Raw genomic sequence first — 8,977 nt, forward strand, 5'->3', positions numbered from 1 at the left:
TTCTTATCTATAAAAGGGGGATAATGATACTTGAACTGCCTACCTCACAAAAGTTGATAGAGGGTATGCATTTTGTAAGCCTTAAAACACCATTGAAATGTAAGCTATCATTATAAGTACTATATCAAATCAACATATGAGGAAATGAGGCACAAAAAAGATTAGATGAGTTTCACAGGTCATTCAGCTAGTAGAACAAAATTGGAATGGAGTTGCGAATCTTACTTCGGCCCACTGATCCACTTTCACCTCTACCACACTCAATTCAATCTTAGGCAAGTTACCTATGATGTCTGCCAGGGCACTGATCCCATTTGGAACATTTTCATCTTCAGGACCATTTCCAAGTGCTTCTCTCTTCCCTCCCTACCCCCAGGAATTCACCCTGTTGCCAGATGCACACTACCATCTACTACTGTTGAACTAACAAAAACATATAATCCATTTCTAATAAATTGTGTTAGCTCACATCTCCCAGGCCGTCTTGATGGCTACTGTCCAGAGGCAGTTTGTAACCTAAACACGGTACTGTATTAAAAATTAAAGAAACTAAGCTTTAAAACAAGTGGGACCCTAGAATCCATCTATCATCCAAACCCCTCATTTGATCAGGAAACTGAGGCCTAGGGGGCATAGAACCAGGCACCTCTTTACCGACAGATCAAGAACTAGATGCTGTGTCTGCTAATTCTGGTCCAAGATTCATTCTACCACATCACAGGAGATTAAATAACTTCCTTTAAAACGCTCAGATGAACAGAATTTTGTAGAGACCAACAAGTTTTATGTATGAAGGGTGTTGGGTGTACCGTATATAAAGATGAAACTACAAAAATAATGAAAACAAGCGTCTTCCTGACAGCCTGAGGAAAAAGAAACTCAAACAATTAAAGGGCTGTGGCGGCGGAGAGGCGGTAGGGGTCAGGAACGCGAAGGTATCTGCATCCCTAGTTAGGCTGCTGAGACTAATTCATGAGGGCAGCTTCTCCCACACGAACCAGGCGTCAGTCAGCCCTGACACTTGTTATTAAACTCAAGCTGTCTGACAGCTACTAGTTCTTCCTCATCAGCGCCAAGCGCTAACCCCTTCCTGATCCCTTCTCACCCTGCCCTCCAATGCGGCCAACACTCGGTGGTGGCGGCTGGGTATCAATCAGCCCCAGCTCAGCCCAGTGGCTGGTGTGCATGACCTTGGGCGGCCAGGCTCCTCCTTCCCCAGGACCCCCCTCCCAACGGGGAGCAGCCACAGGCTGGGGGGGGGAGAGCCCAGGGAGCGGGCGGGGAAGTTTCAACAAGTGCCAGGAGCTGCTGCTCCTCCTCCTCCTGCCCGCACCCCGGGCTCCCACAGGGAAGAGCAGGGAGGAAGCCCCTCACGCTACCAGCGCGGGCTGAGGGGAGGTACTATGGCAGCCGGGCTCCTCCGAGGAGGGTCTGCCCAGGAACCTGGAGACCTCCCGCCCCAAACCAGAGGCCGGGATGGGGAGGGGGCCGCGGGGGGGCCGGGGCACTTCTGCCCTCCGGTCGGCGGCGCACACGCGCCGGCACTCTCACGGCCGTAGTGTGTTCATCCGTGCTGACACACTCGGGCCCGCTCGCCCCCGAGGCGGCCCCGGTCACGGGTGTGCGCTGACACACTCGGACACACTGGCCCGGTCCCAGTCACGTGTGTTCCCACTCACACTCGGGGTCACCCTCACTGACACACTCGCCCCCACTGGCCCGCTCCCCGTCACGTGAGTTCACACTCAGACACACACCGGGGGTCACGCACGCTGACACGCTCAGGTGACCGTCACACTCATCCCCCGGGGCCCCGCCCTTGGTCACCCCTTCCTGCCGGCCTTGGGGGGTGAGGGGTGGGGGTGGTCCCGGGGGTCCCCGCCCCGGCCATTCTCTCCCTATCTCTGAGGCGGGATGGGTAGGCCTTAGGCCAGAGGACCCCCAGATCCGGCAGTCCCGCCTCGCTCCACCCCGACCCTCCTGCGCCCCCCGGCGACCCCCCGGCTCCCCACCTGCCACCGCCTCAGCTGCTCTTCCTCCTCCTCCTCCTCCTCCTCCTCCTCCTGCTCCTCCTCCTCCGGCCTCTCAATGGCGCCGGCCGTCGCACCGTCCCGACAAGACACGACCAATCGAGCCCTCGCCCGCGATGTGAGCCCAGCCCCGCCCAGAGAGAGAGTGAGAGAGAGCGCCGACTCATCGATGGACTCACCCCGCCGCCCCGCCCACTCTCCTGGTAGACCTCCCGGGCCAGCCAGGGCTCCTCCCTTTTCAGTCCTTGCTCCGGCCTACTCCCGGTCACCCCTTCTCTGCTCCTCCGCTCCACCCCTCATGCCTACCATCAGGAGGGGTGGGGGGGCAGGCGCCGGGGACTCTGGGAACCTGCTCGTAGGTGTGGACTCCGGCTTGTGTGACCTTGACCAAACCAAGCTCTTCCTGGGCTCCCGGCGCCTGCAAGGGAGGGGCGAGCTGCGCTTTTCCTTCTTTTCCCAACCTTATCTCCCGCTCCACTGTCCGACCTCCCCTTCACCCAAGTTCAAAAGAATCATGGACACAACTTAAAAGAGCCAGGCTTCGGGCTAAGAAAACTAGAAACTGGCCCTGCCTGTTAGTGGACGGACGTGCTTTGGCATGTGCTAGGCGCTGTGCTGGGCACTGGCGCTGGGGATACGAAGTACTGCGCAAGCCAGTCCCTGCCCTCAAGGAGCTCACAGTCTAATGGAGGGTTATTTTAGAGGGAAAGCTCTAACGCTACGGGGGAATCAAGAAAAGGTGGAGGATTTAACTGAGGCAGGCTGGAGGTGGAGTAGAAGGGGCAAATTAAAAAAAAAAAAAATGGAGGGGACTAATAAAGAACTAGTGGACTGATTTTGGGCAACATCTATCAAGCAACAAGCAATTAGTAGACACCTATTATGTGCCAGGCACTGTACCCAGGCATTGGGGCTACAAAGAGAAAAATGAAACAATCCCTGACCTCAAGGAGCTTTGGCTACTAGAGGAGAAAATGTGTATGTACCTACAGATATGTACATATGTACAAAATAAATACAAGGTTATTTTAATAGGAAAATACTGGGAGCTGGGGGAAGAGATGAAGCTATTTTGAAAATACAAGTTCCTCTGCTACAGGGATTGAGTTATCCTTTGTACTTCTATCACCAGTGCCTGGCACTTAATGCTTAATAAATGATTGATTGAGCTATGTTTTAAGGAAACTAGGTATTGCAAGAGGAGGGAGTGCCACACACTTTCTTGAGACTCCAGCATCTGCTGTCTACCCCAACAAGTTACTGACTGCATTTTCTCAACTGTACCTTTTTGCTTCTTAAAAAGCACATCCCTCTCCTCCCTCAAAGGTCCCCCATCATTCATTTCCACTGAAAGCATGGTCCCTTTAAGGAATTAGGAAAACAGGATCTTCCGAGATTGTTCTGGAAATCCCCTAACTCCAGTTACAAATAACTAGTGAAGTTCTTTCTGTTACCATAGAATTGGGCTCTTTACTGTCGAACAGTGAATTTACATTCTGCATTAAAAAAAAAAAATCCTGGGAGATGGGTAACAGCTGTTTTCTCAGGCCAGAAAGAGAGGCCAAGAGACTTGCTTAGGGTCACACAGCAATTCAACAGGCAGGCAGAGACCTGTGGATGGGATGGGAAGTGGTTCCCTCACCCTGCTGAAGTGGAACTGTCTTTCCAAAAAGTGGGAGAAGTATTTTTGTTTGCTCTGTTCCTAAATGATGCCAAATTGGCATTGTGCAGTTCATGTTGGGTAAAACCAAGCTTCATGGGGTCCTGTCTTTCCCTACCTCTTGAGGTAGTACAGAAAGAGCCTTGTACCTGGGTTTTAATCCCAGCAATACCACTTGGGTAAGTGGCTTCTCCTCCCCAGGCCTTCATCTCCTCCTCAATGAAATGATGGATTTGGACTAAGGTACCATCCAACTCTGGTTTGCCTTTCCTACCATCCTTCCTCTTTGTTTCCTGTCCTGCCTGGACACTAACTGAATTTCTCATGTCAGTTAACACTAGGTTCAGATCCAAAACAAATCAGAGGACACCAAAAAGAAACCAGGCTTCAGGCTAATAAAAATTAGAAATCAATCCTACAACATTGGGACAGCATCAGACAGTCCCACCCCTTCCTAAGATCACCTTCGATTTACCCTTTATATACTTTATATATCTTGTATATAAGCATTTAATAAGCACTTACAGATTGACGGACTTTACATATGTTATCTTATTTGGTCCCCACAATATCCCCATTTTGCAAACTTGTTCAGGATCCCACAGCTACTCAGTGTCCAAGGCCAGACTGGACTTCCTGTTCCTGACTCCAGACTACTGACCCAAAGTAGAGTGTGCCTCACTTGGGAAGGCAATGGGTTTCCTTTCATTAGAATTCCTTTTCAGGTGTTGGTTGAACTCAGCCTCGGAGAGCCCTTCTGGGATGTAATCCAAGTGGGTACTTCCTCTGTTCAGGCAGATTCAGACTTGTGGTGCGGAGAAAAGAAGGCTAGAACTGAGGGCAGAGAGCCTGGGTTCAAATCCTAGCTCTACTTGCCAGTCAGCAAGAGCAAGAGAAGAACATGTATGGGATATGACCAGGAGGCCAGTTTGACCAGAGCAGAGCAGTTTAATCTGGGTACGGAGGAGACTTGTGAGTTCATTAATACTGGGAACTCCAGGGTGAGGAAATTCCCTTTACCAATACCTGTTGGCACCTTCTCTGTAATTTGTGTTCTGTTGCAGAGTTACCTAGAGGTTAAAAATGACTTGCAAATAAGGTCTTAGAGTCTGGTGGGGAACCTGTGCCCTCCAGGCCACACGTGGCCCTCTAGGTCCTCAAGTGCTGCCCTTTGACTGAATCCAAACTTCACAGAACAAATTCCCTTAATCCCTTAAAAGAATTTGTTCTGGGGTGGCCAGGTGGCTCAGCAAGTAAGAGCACCAGCTCCAGTGTCGGGATGACCTGGAGATCGAATCTCGGGCTCAGACACTCAGAAATAACTGGCCGTGTAACCTTGAGCAAGTTACTTAACCCCAATTGCTTAAAAAAAAAAAAAAAGAATTTATTCTATAAAACTTGGACTCAGTCAAAAGGCAGCACCCAAGGACAGGGAATTGAGAAAAGATGTCATTGTCACCTTGATAGTTCAATAGCTGAGAGAAGGCTTGAGTCGAATTCATTCGGCAGGACCCAGTGTGTTGGTATTTTGGGGTCTCAAGCACCCCTAAACCCCCAAACCTCAACAGTACCTCCTTCCCAGGGTTACTGGGAAGATCAAATGAGTTAAGATTTGTAAAACATTGCAAACTTTAAGTGCTATATCCATGCTAGCTGCTGTTGTTATTATTTCTTATTATTATTGCCCAGAGTCACACAGTCAATATGGGCTTGAACCCTTCTCTGTCTTCCTGGCCAGCTCTCTTCCCAATATACCACCCTACCTCTCAGTAAGTCACTCTGAATGTACCCAAACTGGGTCAGTTTAAAAATAAATCTTTTTTTTACATGTACATTATCAGAAATTCACAGTTTCACACACGTCTTTTTGTTGTTATTGTTCTTTGTATATTAAAATGTCTGTGTATGTTACATTAGTAATAAAGAAAATAATTTTTAAAGAACATATGAAAGGAAGTAATAGGAAATCAGTAAATAAGACACTTTCTCTTTTTGAAAATTGAGTTGTGTTACATGCTCTGGAAGTTCCCGGTCCACGTTGTGTTAAACTCTTCCACAGTTAGCAGAGTGAGACAGACAGTGGAAAGAACATTGGTTCTGAGGTCTGAGGACTTGGGTTCAAATGCTGCTTCTGACACAGACTACCTGTGTGACCTGAGGCAACTCACTTTCCCTCCCTTGGCCTCATCTATTTTCTCATTTGTTAAATGAGGGGGCTGGATAGAGGGCTCCCAAGATCCCTTGCAGCTCGGTTCTGTGATCCTAGTGATGGGGATGGGAGCTGAACCCCTAAAAGGAAAAGACTGTGTCTTCGGGATATGGACCCCAAAAAGGAAAAGCCCTGGGCTTTCTCATGTGGCCCAGGTCCCTGGCATTCCCGGAGACACCAAGCCCTTCCCAGTTAATTAACTGCCCTTTCATTGTCTGCACCTCCTTAATTCCATCAAGGCCCCTTCTCTGTTCCCACAGTCTTCTATATAAAAGATCCATCTTGCCTCCATTAAAGTGTTCAGATTCCTCAAGAGTCTAGCCATTATGGCAGATTTTTAGAACCACACCCACCCTGACTCATGTTCAGATAAACCTGGTCTTTGGCTAAAAGAAGGCTTAGGTAGAATTCATTCAAGGCAGGACCAGCACATCATTTGCCTTTGAATTTCAGGGTCCCAGCACCCCTAAACCTCAAAACTAGTAGACAGTTTCATGAATTGCTATGGCCAATAACTATTCATCCCTAATCATGATGAGCTATCCATCCTCAGGTAAGCTGCAGGAGAGCCATGGGGTCAGTCACTCAGCCCACACTCCAGACCTCAGGTGCCACGGATACAGCCTTGGAAAAACCAGCTTTCCAGTCCTCCACATTCACGATCTGGTTGTCATCCTTGATCCTTCACTCACCCTCTACATCTGTTGCTAAGGCCTGCTTCTTCTACCTTTGGAAAATCTTTCCTTTGCTCTGCCTTACCTCCTCTGACTCCACCCTCTGCCTCTCTAATTGGAGGGTGGGAGCATGAGCTCCAAACATCTATTTAAGGAGAGAGCTCATCTCATTTTTTGACCTGGCTGCAATACTTTGGGACTTCTCTGATTTTTCCTCCATGCTCCCACCCCACCCCACCTTTACAATTCCTTTTCTGTACCAGGCTTCTCCTATTCGTTTGTCCGCTTCTTGCCAGCAAGAATTGTCTTTCTTTTTTTGTATTTGCATCCCTAGCACTAAGTACTATGCAGGCGTTCAATAAATGTTAATTGAGTGATTGACTCTAACACTGAGCTCACCCTGGTACAGGCACCTTGAGAAGGCAATAGCTTGCTGGTGGGTCTGCCTGCCTCAAGTCTTTCCCCACTCCAGTCCATTCTCCATTCAGCTGTTGAAGTGATATCTGTAAAGACCAAGTCAGAACCACCCCTACCACCACCACCACCAGTCAGTCAACTCCAGTGGCTCCCTATTGCCTCCAGGATCAAATACAAACTGCTCCGTTTGAGGACTAAATCCCTCCATAACCTGACTGTCTTCTTACCTTACTCCCTATCGTGTACTCTAGGACCCAATGGCACTGGCTTCCTTGCTGTTACATGTGATAGTCCATATCTGCATTGTGGACATCTAGCTATCCCTCATACCCAGAATTATCTCCCTCTTTATCTGTGCCTGCTGCCTTCCTCAGCGTCCTGCAGGTCTCAGCTAAAGTCTCACCTTTCTCAAGAAACACTTCTCAGTCCCTCTTAATGCCTTTCCTCTGTGGATTACCTCCAATTTATCCTGGAAATATCCTGTTTGTACATAACCGAAGGTTGGCCCCTCCATTAGACTTTCAGCTCCTTAAGAGGAGGGATTGGTTCATTTCTGCTTTGGGCCATTTTGGCCTTTCCCCTAGAAACTCAGCACAGTGTCTAGCACCTAGTAGATACTTAGCAAATGATTACTCACTGAGGACAGTACCTGGCACACAGGAAACATTGCATAATTGCACTGAATAGACTTCACTTGTTGACTGACCCAGGGGCGTTGCCACACCTCAACAAGCGTCCAAGGAAGGAAATGCAAAGTTATCAGCAAATAATAACCTGAATGAAGATGATGTTGCTTCAAAAGCTGTGTTTCATACTGGGCTTCCTGCCACTTTGTATAAATCACTAAGTATCCTGGAGCCCAAGGTTAATTAATTTTTTTTTATCATATGCCTGGGCTCATTATTAGAGATGTAGCCTGATATTCTTTCCTAAGGTTTCAATTAGCCTTTAACCATAGAAAAGCACAAAAAGTCAACTAGAGCTTGGTTGTACAAATCATGATACATGAATGGAATGGAATAGTATTTTACTATGAGAAACAATTGAACATAGAAGAGTCAAAGATCGTGGGAAGACTTATATGAACTGATGCAAAGTGAAGTGAGCGGAACCAGGGGGAAAAGACAATTCAAGTGATCTTGTATATAGAAGCAATGCCAACAAAAAGAACTACACAATGAAACTGTAATTATAATGACCAAGCATGGCCAAAGGAACTGAGAAATCTGATTTCAGAAGTGTGGAGCTATGACTGTGGAACACTACATACACTATATGAGTGGTCATTGTGTTGGCTGGTTTTTTTGTTTTATTTTGTTTTGCTTTGCTTTGCTTTTTGGAGGGGGGAAGACAGGCAATTGAGATTAAGTGACTTGCCCAAGGTCACACAGCTAGTAAGTGTTAAGTGTCTGAAACCAGATTTGAACTCAGATCCTCCTGACTCCAGGGCTGATGCTCTATTCACTATGCCACCTAGGCACCCCTGGTTTGTTTAGTTGTTTTTTTTTTACCTGCTTTTTTTTTTCTTTTTAGGTCTTTGTAATGAAGGAAGGGTCAAGGGTAGGAAGTGGGAGGGTAGAATTAGAAATGAAGATAGGGGATCAATAAATTTGTTTTACAAGGAAAAGAAGGAAAATAAAACTGTAAAAATAAAGTTTAATTCTTCCTTTAAAAAATCAGTCTTTAAATTGCTTTAAAATAAAGAAAAGAAAAACATTGAATACTAGGAACACAGAGATGAGATTTAAAAGGCAGGTATAATCAAGAAAAGTCTCACTGACTGTCAATTGCTCAGTCTATAAAAATATATAATTGATGAGAGAAGAGTGGGTGGGTGGGAAGCACTCAAACTTATATGATCATGGGGATCATGGGATTTATAGCATCTAATGGAAAACTTTTGATATCATGCCCCAGCACCTGGTACTTTCTCTCCCACTACACACACACACACACACACACACACACACACACACACACACACACA

The 8,977-nt window shown here is 47.2% G+C and overlaps 1 protein-coding gene across 2 annotated transcripts in view; it reads right to left on the reverse strand.

Annotated features, from left to right (window-relative positions):
- Positions 1-2,172, reverse strand: part of VPS13D (vacuolar protein sorting 13 homolog D) — a 361,069-nt gene extending 358,897 nt beyond the window's left edge. For both annotated transcript variants that reach the window (XM_069078269.1, XM_069078268.1), the window contains exon 1: positions 2,013-2,172. The gene's annotated coding sequence lies outside the window, so the exon portion shown is untranslated. The remainder of the gene's footprint in view (positions 1-2,012) is intronic.
- Between the last annotated feature and the right edge of the window lie 6,805 nt (positions 2,173-8,977).

Source organism: Petaurus breviceps, unplaced genomic scaffold (assembly GCF_028583685.1).
Source record: "Petaurus breviceps papuanus isolate PSGF00001 unplaced genomic scaffold, PetGlider_PUasm1.0 91041, whole genome shotgun sequence".
NCBI lineage: Eukaryota > Metazoa > Chordata > Mammalia > Diprotodontia > Petauridae > Petaurus > Petaurus breviceps.